At 36.5% G+C, this 13,854-nt stretch overlaps 1 protein-coding gene across 3 annotated transcripts in view; it reads left to right on the forward strand.

The window, feature by feature from the left end:
- Positions 1-793: 793 nt before the first annotated feature.
- The window catches only part of LOC121381011, a 40,931-nt gene continuing 27,870 nt past the window's right edge, over positions 794-13,854 (forward strand). For 2 of the 3 annotated variants that reach the window (XM_041510084.1, XM_041510086.1), the window contains exon 1: positions 11,363-11,490. The gene's annotated coding sequence lies outside the window, so the exon portion shown is untranslated. Of the gene's footprint in view, positions 973-11,362; positions 11,491-13,854 lie in introns of those variants that run through there. The other variant, XM_041510085.1, reaches the window with a different exon arrangement.

The following is a 13,854-nucleotide window of genomic DNA, read 5'->3' on the forward strand; positions in this document are numbered from 1 at the left end:
AAACCCCTACAACTGAATACAAATTAATTTCACTTGATACATGCATCGTGGTTAGGCCATCGGTCTACAGGCTGGTAGGTACTGGGTTCGGATCCCAGTCGAGGCATGGGATTTTTAATCCAGATACCGACTCCAAACCCTGAGTGAGTGCTCCGCAAGGCTCAATGGGTAGGTGTAAACCACTTGCACCGACCAGTGATCCATAACTGGTTCAACAAAGGGCATGGTTTGTGCTATCCTGCCTGTGGGAAGCGCAAATAAAAGATCCCTTGCTGCCTGTTGTAAAAGAGTAGCCTATGTGGCAACAGCGGGTTTCCTAAAAAAACAGTGTCAGAATGACCATATGTTTGATGTCCAATAGCCGATGATAGATAAAAAATCAATGTGCTCTAGTGATGTCATTAAATAAAACAAACTAAATTTTTTCCTACCTTCAAAAGTTCTTTGCTTTTTAAAGATTATCTTTTTCTTTTTTTTATATCATGGTGTTATATAGCTATTTTTAACATACATATTTGTGTATATTAATGTACATTTACAAAGATTTATCTTTGGAAGATATATGACATTTTCTTTTACTACTCTGTGTGAGACATGTGTTAAGTCACACGCAGACATATCAACAATGAGGAAATGAATTACGGTAAACCATTGTTACTATTAGGACATAAGCTTCTCTTTATGTAGGTTAACTATGGTATATCAGTATCCAATAGAATCACTGAGTCTATCAACATATTGGATTCCCCACTTCCTAGTTGGTGTTGGGCCCAGATGCATAAATAATACTTTTACTATAGTGGTAGTGTTATATTGGATGGAAACCCACACACATTCTTATTCCTGCCTGTTGTTAAGATGCGGTGCGTATTGCTGACTGTCTGGGAACATCAGGTTTTGTAGACACTGCCAGTAACCCATGACTGGTATATCAAACACTGTGGTATGTGCTGACCTGTCTGCTACTAATTGGTAAGAATAGTTTATCACATACCTTTTATGACACCTAATAGCTGATGTGTATTTTTGTGCTGGGGTGTCGTTAAACATTTAAACATTCATTTAAAAATTAATTCAGAATAGTTAGGTTTTTTTTCTTTGCCCTGACAACTGATCCAGAAGTCGGTGGGCCCATTGGGCTAATTCTCGTTCCAGCCAGTACACCACGACTGGTATATCAAAGGCTGTGGTATGTACTACCCTGTCTGTGGGATGGTGCATATAAAAGATCCCTTGCTGTTAATCGAAAAGAGTAGGCCATGAAGTGGCGACAGCGGGTTTCCTCTCTCAATATCTGTGTGGTCCTTAACCATATGTCTGACGCCATATAACCATAAATAAAATGTGTTGAGTGCATCATTAAATAAATCATTTCCTTCCTTCATGATCCAGAATTAATCATAGGTCTATGGGGCAGGGGTGGGGTGGCTGTGCTGGTGAAGCACTGTAATTATATTTATGTTCAGTAAGCCTGTCAAATATTTCCCACTGTGGCTGAATCTAGCTTAGCCCCTCTCTGCTTATTTTTTTCCCATCCCAACCAATATTCTAAGACTGGTATATCATAAACCCATGGTATGTGCTGTCCTGTCTGTGGGAAGAACCCTTGCTGCTAATGCAAGACTATACATGTATGTATCAGAATTACCAAATGTTTGACATTCAAAAACTGATGATTAATTAATCAATGTGGTTTAGTAATGATTAAACAAAGCTTTAACTGTGGATGATTTTCTAATTGGAGGAAATAGACATCCTCGATGTATTGCATTATTTATGTACGATGTGTGATCATGGTTTTTAGTTTTATTATACATAGACAGAACCACATATTAGTACCAGTTGTTTTTCCATGTTATTTATTGCATGAGTTTATAGTGCACATGGAATTATACCACAGGCCGCATAGCAGTTGAGTGGTATAATTTAAATCTTGCACACTATAAATGATGGCAATAAGCAATATGGCAAAACAACTGGTATGTGGTTCTGTGTTAACTACATACCACCTTTCTATATTATGATTAACAGTAGTTTAACTAAATAACACAATTTACTTTGTCTGGAAAGTTTGTTGAATTTTATGGAATTAACAGAACACTAAGTGTCCTGGCTAGAAACATGACATCATTCCTGGCTAGGGACATGATGTCATTCCTGGCTTAGGGACATGACATCACTCCTGGCTGGGAACATAACATCATTTGAGTGAACATGTACTAGGCATGTGACATTTTGTATCACAGATATGTTCAATAAAATATTTTGTTATTGCATGGACAGAATTGTCTTTATTACTATAATAAGATTAAATGGGTATGTAATAAATGTTTTTATAAATAGGTTTGTTAGGTTTTGCATGTACATTGTTTGAAATTCCCTTTAAAAGGTGTATTGGTGGGGGGGAGGGGAGAGTGCAAAAAATGGGTCCTATGAGGATGAACTGTCCCCCTCACCAACACACAAACCATTGTTGATTGTCTGTCTGTCTAGCTGTCTGTCCAACTGTCTGTCTGTTTCTCAATATATCCATACATTCACCTGTCCATCCACCTATCCTGTCCATTCACTTGTCTGTCCATCTATTCTGTCCATTCACCTTTATTTCTTTATGTCTGTCTTTCTGTTTCTCTGTTCTTAGGAGGGGCGGGTGGTAGTCCAGTGGTAATGCACTTGTTTGATGCACAGTTGGTTTGGGATTGATCATCGTCGGTAGGCCCATTGAGCTGTCTCGTTCCAGCCAGTGCACCATGACTGGTATATCAAAAGCCATGGTATGTGCAATTCTATCTGTGGGATAGTGCATATAAAAGATCCCTTTCTACTAATGGAAAAATGTAGAAGTTTTCCTCTCTAAGACTATAAGTCAGAATTACCAAATGTCTGACATCAAATAGCCGATGATTAATAAATCAATTTGCTCTAGTTATTAAACAAAAGAAACAAACAAACAAACTCTGTTCTTAGCAAATGTCTATGGTATAACAATCTAAATATACTCTTCAAAAGAAGAAACGCAAAACCACATTGTCGTAACATTTGGAGAATTGATTTAATTATTGAATGGTGAGTCCGATAATTACCAAATGTTGCAGGATTGTTCACAATTCACTCTAGTCCATTGTGAGTAAGTGATAGGACACACCACCAAGGTCAAGGTCATCTGGAGTCAATACCGGGTGTGGCATCCGCGTGTGTTGACAACTGCCTGGCACCGCCTGCCCATTGAAGCAACCAGAGTACGGATGACGTCCCGGGGGATGGTGGCCCACTCGGCCTGCAAGGCTGCTGCCAGCTCGGGCAGGGTCTGGGGCTGTGGTTGTCGCTGTCGGAGGCGTCGGTCCAACTCGTCCCATAGATGCTCAATTGGGTTCAAATCCGGTGATGTCGATGGCCAAGGAAGGACATTAATGTTGTTGTTCTGTAGGAAAGCCGTTGTGAGACGTGCTGTGTGAGGCCTGGCGTTGTCATGTTGGAACACTGCGTTGGCGTTGGCCATAACTGGAACGATGTGTGGCCGGAGGATCTGGTCAATGTAGCCCTGTGCATTCAGGTTGCCCTGCATGTGGACCAGGTCAGTTCTGCCAGTGTGTGAGATGGCTGCCCACACCATGACACTACCCCCGCCGAATCTGTCCACTTCCTGCACGCAGTTTGCCGCATAACGTTCACCACGACGCCTATACACGCGACATCTTCCATCATGACGTCGGAGCAGAAATCGGGACTCGTCACTGAACCACACCTGTCTCCATCGCAGTTGAGGCCATTGTCGATGAATCTGGCACCACTGCAGTCGGAGTCGACGGTGTTGTGGTGTTAAGATGACACCTCGAACTGGACGTCTGGCACGAATTCCTACCTCACATAGGCGGTTCCGTACGGTCTGGTCGGATATCCTGCGCAAACCTGGTATTGCTGCGGCTGTGGAGGTGGCAGTAGTCAATCGTTCCCGAATGTGGCGTACCCGGATGTAGCGGTCCTGCCCGGGGGTAGTGACCCGTGGTCGACCGGATCTAGGGAGGTCACGTGTTGATCCATGTTGCTGGTAACGGTCCCACAGTCTGGAGATGGTGCTTGGGGACACATGGAATGCCTGGCAACGGCCGTTCTGGATTCGCCTGCGTCTAGTCGGCCGATGGCATTGTTTCTCTGCGGTTCACTGAGACGTGGCATGTCCTGGATTGTCAACTGTCGGCCAGATACAGAGGCCAGGCAAGCGAACACCCTGCACTTTTATACTGTCGGTGTTCATGTTGCACGTGCAGACAACGCACGTGCAGTGGTGACATGGTTTACACATGGCTGCGTTTTTGCGAATATTCACATTTTGGAACTTTATTGTACAGTAGCTGCGTTTTATCGAATGTAACCGTGGGAATGTGTTTGGGACATGCAATGACCTTATATTCACAAAGCATGAACCGGTAGGAAACATAAAATCGGAGTTATAACCCATTTGTACCCTTTTGCGTTTCTTTTTTTGAAGAGTATATGATATGGTAACTGTCACATTGGTGTTAGCCAATTTGTATAGCCTTTCCTGTTTGTTAACTCTGCATGTATGCCTTGACAACCAGGTATATTTATACCATATTCCAAGCTTGCATGTGCATGCAGCCTTAAAGTTAGGTAGCAGGAAGTTGTTTAAAATAGTGAGGCTCTTTCTTGTCAGCAATTAAGCCAGCTAAAGGTTGCCTTGAACTAAACAAGGAACTTGTATGTCATAGCTTTAGGTGCACCATTCCAACAGAAGCAACTGCTATTTTGTTTGATAGTAATATGTGAAACTTTTGTTTTGTGCAAATATTTTTATGTATTTTCAATAAATCATTTTATCATCCATTAAAGGCTTTTGTAGGAGATATCGCTGGCACTATAATTTGTGATATCTCTTATAATCTTGATTGGTCAAATTTTAATCACAAGACAATGTTTTGCTACGTCACTGTGTTTGTTTCAGCGCTAAACCTACTATTAGTGAAGTCACGCCACTGCCGTTCTGCTTACTGACTGTCGCAAATTAAAAGAATGATAATGGATGATAAAAAGAATACCCCCCTCGTGTCTTGTGATATCATAATTTATCAGCACTTGTTGATAAATTATGATACGAGGGGAGTATCCTCTATATACCCTACATTTTTTTATGGACAGAAAAGTTATTGTGCAATATTCACTAGAGGTTCAAAGCAGTGTACTGGTAAGTACGAACACATATGTAACTTTGATTTTCTGCAATGACAAAGGTTACTGACAAATATTCTTTAAAATGTTTTAAATGTCAAGTGACATACTATATACATGTACTTGCAGATACTTTTAATGGAAAGTGTCATACTTTTCAAACAAGTCTTATTTGGATGGATGGATATAAATTTTTAGGGGCTACAAGTCAAGGGGGACTGAAAGTGGCCCTCACATTTGAGCACTTGAAATTCAAAATTTTCTTTAAAACTGCCTTCAAAGTTTAAACCCTTCCTAACAGGTTTGAGCTCTTTGGGCTTTCAAATCGCCCCCCCCCCCCCCCCCCCCCCCCCCCCCCACCCCCACTTAGAACTACATTGACTTCCAAAAGATATTTTACATACATAAAATTTGAATAATTTGACAAGAACTAATTTAGAAACCACCTTATATAAACACTTTGCATGTATCACAAAGTGCACTGGGATGTTTAGATGTTGAATTTCATGATGCTTTCATATCCCACCATATGATCTTCTATAATACAATTTCAGGCCTTGTAAAGTTTCAGTACATATTAGCAATGGGATCTGATATAGTGTAACGGATTCTCATAATATGATGACAGTCTATAATGATTCTGTTAATTATCTGAAATAAAAGTTGAAGTTTGTTTTGTTTAATGACACATTAATATATTGAAGTCAAGCATTTGATAATTCTAGCAAATAGTGTTAGAGAATGCCGGCTACTTTTTTCCATTAGCAGCAAGGGATTCTTTATATGCACTTTGCCACAAAGAGGACAACACATACCATGGTCTTTGATAACCCAGTCGTGCTTCTGTGAAATAATGCTTTCTTTATATCTATTGTCCGTCCCACAGGGAATGCTTTTTTTTCATGCTATGGAATTAGTTAATTATTTCTGAGTCGACTGGTTTCTAAATTGGACACAAAAATTGTTGGTTTTTTAAATTCAAACAAAACTATTAATCATCAAACGGACTATAGTAATGTGAAATTTATTTCTAAGTGCAATGAAAACCCTCAAGACCGGACTCTCTCTAAACCAGAATTCTCTCAAAACTGGATGTTTTTCACAGTCTTATGTTTTAAGTATCTTTTAATACTAAAGTTAACCTCTCTAAACCAGAAACCTCTCTAAACTGAACACTGGATGAATAATTCAGTACCAAACTCTTTATTTAGTGCAAATTGTACCTGACAATCAGACCGTTATCAGTCATGATGGCCCCACTAATTGTTTCATTATTGTCACTGTGCTGTCTTCAGATGGATTACATGACTTTGAACATGGCACATGCTATATGCACTTGCTTAGGTTAGCCATTAGATATGTAAGTACCATTACATATGACTGGATAAGTTGACAAATAACAATTCAGCAATTACAGATCAAGTAGATATCCTTCACAAACATGTTTATGGTTTGCTTAAAGGTTCAACAAAATAACAATGACTTTATTCCACTGTCTTCTTGTTATTTGAATTTGAATTTGTTTTAAAACCGTTTATTTAGCAAAATGAAGAGTAGGCAAAAGTAATGTAGCCACTGATATGTCAAAAAGATGTCCAGCTAATCGTCATCATATTGAACTATCACTGGATGATAAACTTAAAATCATTAAGTTTTAAAAATATATTAGCAAACAAGTCGAAGGTTCTTTAATGGATATTATCTGTTGGATACATCTTCAATACATATTATAAGGCCAAATATAAATAGGACACCAGCAGAAACAAAGATCAGACTACAAGAAATGCTTTTATATTAATGAAAAAACCTAAAAACCAGACAAAATATTTGGTCCCTTGGATGTCCAGTTTAGATGGGTTTCACTATATATGCCATAATGCAAACACTGAAATACTGAAAGGGCTATGGACATTGGCAATATCAAAGCAGCTATTGTTGTACCATATTTCTTTTGAGAATTCACTGCTAAGAGTAAGAAAATAAATAGACAGACAGACATAGTGACAGTGAGAGGCAGAAAGAAAGTGCAAGAGAAAGAGACAGAAAGAAGTGTTTTATTTAACGACGCACTCAACACATTTTATTTACGGTTATATGGCGTCAGACATATGGTTAAGGACCACACAGATTTTTTTTTAGAGGAAACCTGCTGTCGCCACATAGGCTACTCTTTTACGACAGGCAGCAAGGGATCTTTTATTCCCACAGACAGGATAGCACAAACCATGGCCTTTGTTGAACCAGTTATGGATCACTGGTCGGTGTAAGTGGTTTACACCTACCCATTGAGCCTTGCGGGGGCACTCACTCAGGGTTTGGAGTCGGTATCTGGATTAAAAATTCCATGCCTCGACTGGGATCCGAACCCAGTACCTACCAGCCTGTAGACCGATGGCCTGCCACGACGCCACTGAGGCCGGTCAGAAAGAAAGAGTCAGAGACAGAGAGTGAGAGAGAGAGAGAGAAAGAGAGAAAATGAGAGAGAGAACAGACAGATGAATTGATGGATGGATGGATGGATAGTTGGATGGATAGATTAGAAAGGGAATGTTTGTTTAATAACTCAACACATTGTAAATTACAGCAACACATGCATTTGGTGTCTGATATAGTTATTGAAATGAAAGAGAAAAGAAACCTGTCACCCAGCAAAAAAACATCATCTAATAGTTTATAAGCTCTTTCCCATTGTACAGAACATACCACAGCTTTTGATCTGTGTATGGCGATTAATCCTATTGGTCCTCAGGAACACACTCTACCACTTTGTTATATTCTGCTGCAGTCTTACAAGGAAGACTTTATGATGAACAATTTCATTATTTAACCATTTATCAGCATGCAGTTATGCTAGAATACATTAAATATCTATTTATTCATCTGCAGGCAAATAAGCTAATAGTATTATGCTTTGAAATCAAATAATTGACCAGGTAGAAGGAAGACTTCATTGTGTAGCGGTACATATATACCTGTATTTTATAGCTATCATACAAGTGAAGTAGGCCATGTGATATAACTGAATATAAAACTAGTGAAATGTCTGTGAAAACTGACTCCACTCATAGCAAAACCATTTTACAGTTACTCCTACATTAAGGTAAGTATTTTATATTCTGAACAATGAACAAAATATATATTTTTATAAAATTAATTTAATAAATAACTGTCAAAATAGGCTTTTAATGAACACAAGATATAAGGTAAGGATATTATGTACTGAGCAACAAAAGAAATATTTTTTTATTTTAAAATTAATTCAATAAATAAACTGTCAAAATGGGTTTAAAATGTTCACAATACATTGATACTTTTAATAGATACAACAAATTATGCAGTGTCTAAAAAAATTGGTTAAAAAAAAAAGTGTCATAAGGACTCTCCATTTGCAAATTTTTAGAGTCCTCCACCAACCCAGTGAGCTCTGCCATGCATCTCCAGTAGAACAGAAGATACACTAAATATTTTGCATGAAACCATGGAAAAGATTGCTATTCAAGACTGTGGTTTCCCAGGATTTTGAGATATATGTTGACTGTGTCATTTCAAAGAATCAATGTAATTTATACAAATAATTTTTACAAGCCATACAGGCTCATATGCTAGCCAAGCTAGAGAGTCCCATATGATTTTTGCCTCAAAATTGCACACGGTAATGGGATTGAGTTTGAATTAAAAAGAACTAAATTAATACATGTATTTGCAAGTAATCTTTGTTCATTTTGCAAAAGTGAGCCTAAAACCTAAGACAATTTTAAATTTGTTTTGTGAATGTGCTTTGGTTAAGAAAGTTTGGAATGTTATTTTTAAATTGTTGATTGACAAATGTTCTCACATCCATAATTTGTCCCTGAATCCTAAATTCATTGTAATTATACGACAAAATAACATAAGAACTGATGATGTGTGGGTTTTTTTAGTGTTTTTTTTATTATTAATTTTTATATATATATATTCAAATGTAAGGTATTAATATTCTAAGCAGGAAAATATAAGTAATTATAATTTTAATAGTGGCTACAATCTCAGGATAATCTATTTAATATAGCAGGATATTTGGTTTCTTATAATGTCTTTTGACTATACAAAGAATTGGAAATGTGTTACTAGCAATCCAGCATCACCTATTCAACAGACATTTATAACCAAATCATTTTGTACTTTATGCCATAGAAACAAAAATGCATAAAAATTCATGTTATAAAATTCTAAAATGTAATGTTTACCTTTTTAGAAGAGTTCATCCTCATTACTTTTGTTACCATCACATATCATTCTCAGTATTCTTTGGTTATATTCACCAATCTAAAAAGGTTTGTTTAAAGAGACATTCCTGAGTTTGCTGCATTGTGTTTCCAAAAAATAAAATATTTTTACGATTAAACTTACATATTAAATATATTTTCTTGTTTAGAATATCAGTGTCTTTTCAATGTGTTTCTGGTCATCTTAATATTTGTAAGAAGCCCAAACTGGATTTTGTCTTTAAATAATTTTGTACGTCCAAAAAAAGTTATTTTAGGAAATAAAATGAAATTTAACCTAGTACAAATAGTAGAATGATCAGAAACACATTTAATATGCAGCCATTAATATTTTATGCAGAAAAATATATCTCATATATAATTACAATCGTTAAAAAGTCTCTGTTGGGCAATAACATCTTAAATATTGCAGCAAACTCAAGAATGTCCCTTTAATGACACTACTAGAGCACGTTGATTAATTAACTATTGGCTATTATATGTCAAACATTTGATAATTCTGACCATAGTCTGCAAAGAAAATCTGCTACATTTTTCCATTAGCAGCAAGGGATCTGTTATGCATTTTCCCCACAAACAGGACAGCACAAACCATAGTCTTTAATATACCACATTTAATAGTAAAAACAAATTTAAGAGTCTGTTTTGAGTATGCAGTTATAAATATGCAGCTGCTAAAACAGACAGTGGGTTGATGTATTCAGATGTAACACACCAATTGTATGTCTAATTCAATAACACACATGTGTTACTATACGTGTCATGTCGTGCAGTGTCATAAATAACACATCATGTTATTACCACCGGGTTTGTAAGAAACAAAATAATGATTCCCTTTTTCTTACGATGGACTTCAAACAAAACCATAACAAGAGTGAAATGACACTTTTGGTTGTCAGTGTGTTTGTCGCTTGCATCATTTTACCTCATTATGACCTAATGATCAGTATTTTTGGAAACACACTAAACACCCTGCACACTAAAATCTACAAAAGTGCTTTAAAATTTAAAGTACTATAAAATACATACATTTGAGATTTCCTTCAACCCAGTTATTTCAAATTTTGTTTAGCAGTTAGAAACCCCCCCCCCCCCCCCAACAAAAAAACCCCTAACAAAACAAACAGCAAAACACATTTTTAAAAACATGGTCCCTGGACACTAAAACCTACAAAAATGCTTTAAAATTTAAAGTACAAAAATATACATACATTTGGGATTTCCTTCAACCCAGTTATTTCAGTTTTGTTCGGCAGTTGGAAAAACAAAACAAAATGACAAAAAAACAAACAAAAACAAACAAACAACCAAAACAACAACAAACAAACAAATTTAAAAAACCCACAAATCAAGAACACCCCCACCCCCCACCCCCCGTCCCCCCCCAAAAAAAAACCCCAACAAGACAAAACAAAATGTAAAGACTAAACCTCAAGATATGATTAAACAAATAATAAAATAATAATAATAATAATCCCACATCCAAAATAATGATTTTGATATCAAGAAAACATTGATTTAAAAAAAAAAAAATCCTTCTTCTTTCTTTCTTGCCTTTTTTTTCTTTCTTACCTTCTTTTTTTTTCTCCCTCTCTCTTCTTTCTTTCTTTCCTTCTTTTTTTCTTTCTCCCTCTCTCTTCTTTCTTCCTTTCTTTTTTCTTTTCCATTACAATAGCGAAGTTAATTTACATTCAACGCAGTAGCAATGCCTAGACTATAGTCACTATATATACCTCGCACGCTAAAATTAGTCATGTTTATGCGACCGGGCCCAGAGTTAGCAAGGGCATTTCAGCGTCTCTGCCAATCACAATGTCAGAGCAGAAAATAGGTTGGATCTAATGAGAAATTTACTTCCTGGTTCAGTCAGAGAGGTGATGACTGTCCATGAATATGTGTAGCTAGACCCAGAGAACTCGTGTGAAGTGGAATACTGTTGTGAACATTGTTTTAGGGGAAGATATTGTGTTTGTGTTGTTCAGTAAGAATAAAAGGATAGAAGAAAATGAAACCGAAACTGAAATACTGAAAGACCAAAGTACGTATGGTTTTTAAAATTAGATAAAAAATATTTATAGTATTGTCTTTGTATGTTAGTCCATGATGTGTGTGTGTGTGTGTGTGTGTGTGTGTGTCTCTCTCTCTGTGTCTCTCTCTCTCTCTCTCTCTCTGTCTCTCTCTCTGTCTCTCTCTCTCTCTCTCTCTCTCTCTCTCTCTCTCTCTCTCTCTCTCTCTCTCTCTCTCTCTATATATATATATATATATATATATATATATATATATATATATATATACACAGACAAGGCAAACACGTTTACTGTTATTTATTTTCATTTTAAAACAAGTAGATGTAAACTGACCAAATGGATTATTATTATCATTAATAACCACCAGCATTTCCAAATGAATATTTATTCCTTTTCAAAACTTTTTCTTTCATCATTGTACATTATATAAAAAGGATATATGAGAAGCCATCCTGGGGCGGGACGCAGCCCAGTGGTAAAGTAGTGTTTGCTTGATGTGGGGTTGGTCTAGGATTGATGTTTCTCCTTCCAGCCAGTGCATCACGAATGGTATATCAAAGGCTGTGGTATGTGCAACAATGTTTGTGGGATGGTGCATATGAAAGATTCCTTGCTACTAATAGAAAAATGTAGCGAGTTTCCTCTCTAAGATTAATATATGTAAAAATTACCAAATGTTTGACATCTAATAACCGATGATTAATAAATCAATATGCTCTAGTGGTGTTGTTAAACAGAACAAACTAACTTTAACCATCCATTTCCACACTGATCTGTGTGTGCTCAGGCCAGTAGGAATGGGATGGGGAGTGGGTTGAATGGTGTGTGTGTGTGTGTGTGTGTGTGTGTGTGTGTGTGTGTGTGTGTGTGTGTGTGTGTGTGTGTGTGTGTATGTGTGTGTGTGTGTGTGTATGGGGTGGTGGTGGAGGATACCCTCAGGGCCTCACTTGAGGGGAAAAAAAGTAATTTGTTTTCCTAATCTATATAAATAAAGATTAAAATCTTGCTTGTGCCACCTCCACTAGAAACCGTGCCCTCTCATTAAAAATTTAGTTCCCCGAGTCGAAATGTTTTTATTTAATGTTTTTACTTATGGGTTTCTGATTTGTTGTTTGTGTGCAGTTATTCTGTTTCTCAATTCCATCCCCATTTCCACAATATTTTTTTTATATTATTACTTCAGGCTTGTAAGAACAGTTAGGGGGAGGGGGGTGGGGTGGGGAAGGCCAGAGTGGCACAGGTCCCCCCACTCAAAAACAAAAATGTATGTTTCTTTTCCTACTCTATATTTAAATTAATATAAAAATATGGCTTGGATGTGTGCCCCCCCTCCCCCTCCCCCTCCCCCCTCCCCCTCCACCCCCTTCTCCTCCACCCCCTTCTCCATCCAGACAACGTTCCACCAAGCCTGTACTTCACATGTACTTCATAAAATATGTCACATTTTTAGTATCACAAGACATGTTATATCTTACTGTGAATTCTTTTCCGTTGTGAAATGTAAATTTAGTGCCTTTTATAATTAAATCATATATTCCACACAGAGGTGTCCATAATTTTTTTTAACAAAGATATTATACAAGGGACTGTCAATTTTTATTGAAAAAAATATGTTTTAGATTCTTTTTAGTATTGCAAAATATGTTACATCTTATTGTGAATTGTTTTTCATTTTAAAATATAAATTTAGTGCCGTCTATAATTAAATCACATGTTCCACACTCAGGTATCCCTCATTTCTTGACTAAAGATATTACACCAGGCTTTGTAAATTTTATGGAAAAAGATTTTGTTTTAGATTCTATCCTTGTCTCTAGTGATTAATAATCTTAGAATATGATATTATTAATTTTTTAAATTTCATTTTGTGTGATCCTGGGCCCAGTTGTTGAAAGCATAGTTAAATTAACCCTGGTTTAGTGTTATATTTTCCTTTTAATAATTTTTTCAGAAATAAAAATAAACTTTAGATTTGATTATATATGGATATTAATTTTATACCAAAACTCTTCCCTCCCCCTCCTCCCCCCTCCCCCCTAAAAAAAGCCCCTTAGAAATTAGTTCCTGAAACTAAAATTAGCTCTGTTAGTAATAATATATTTTATGGTTAAACTATTTTATACAAAGGTCTGCTGTAGAACTAATGATTGAAGAGGGCCACAGAGTCAGGCTTGTGGTTAAGAATTTGTTACATATGGTAAAGGTGTAAATGTGTAAAATTTGAGTGTGCATGCCTACAGCAGTTTTGAACAAGTAACTTTTGTATTAATTAATACATGTGTATGAATAAACACAAAATTTAAAACCAGAAATTATCCCTTCAAGTTCAAATGATGGCAATACTTTTTATCCAGCAGTAAAAAAACAAATACTAT

The sequence above is a fragment of the Gigantopelta aegis genome, chromosome 9 (genome assembly GCF_016097555.1).
Source record: "Gigantopelta aegis isolate Gae_Host chromosome 9, Gae_host_genome, whole genome shotgun sequence".
Taxonomy (NCBI): domain Eukaryota; kingdom Metazoa; phylum Mollusca; class Gastropoda; order Neomphalida; family Peltospiridae; genus Gigantopelta; species Gigantopelta aegis.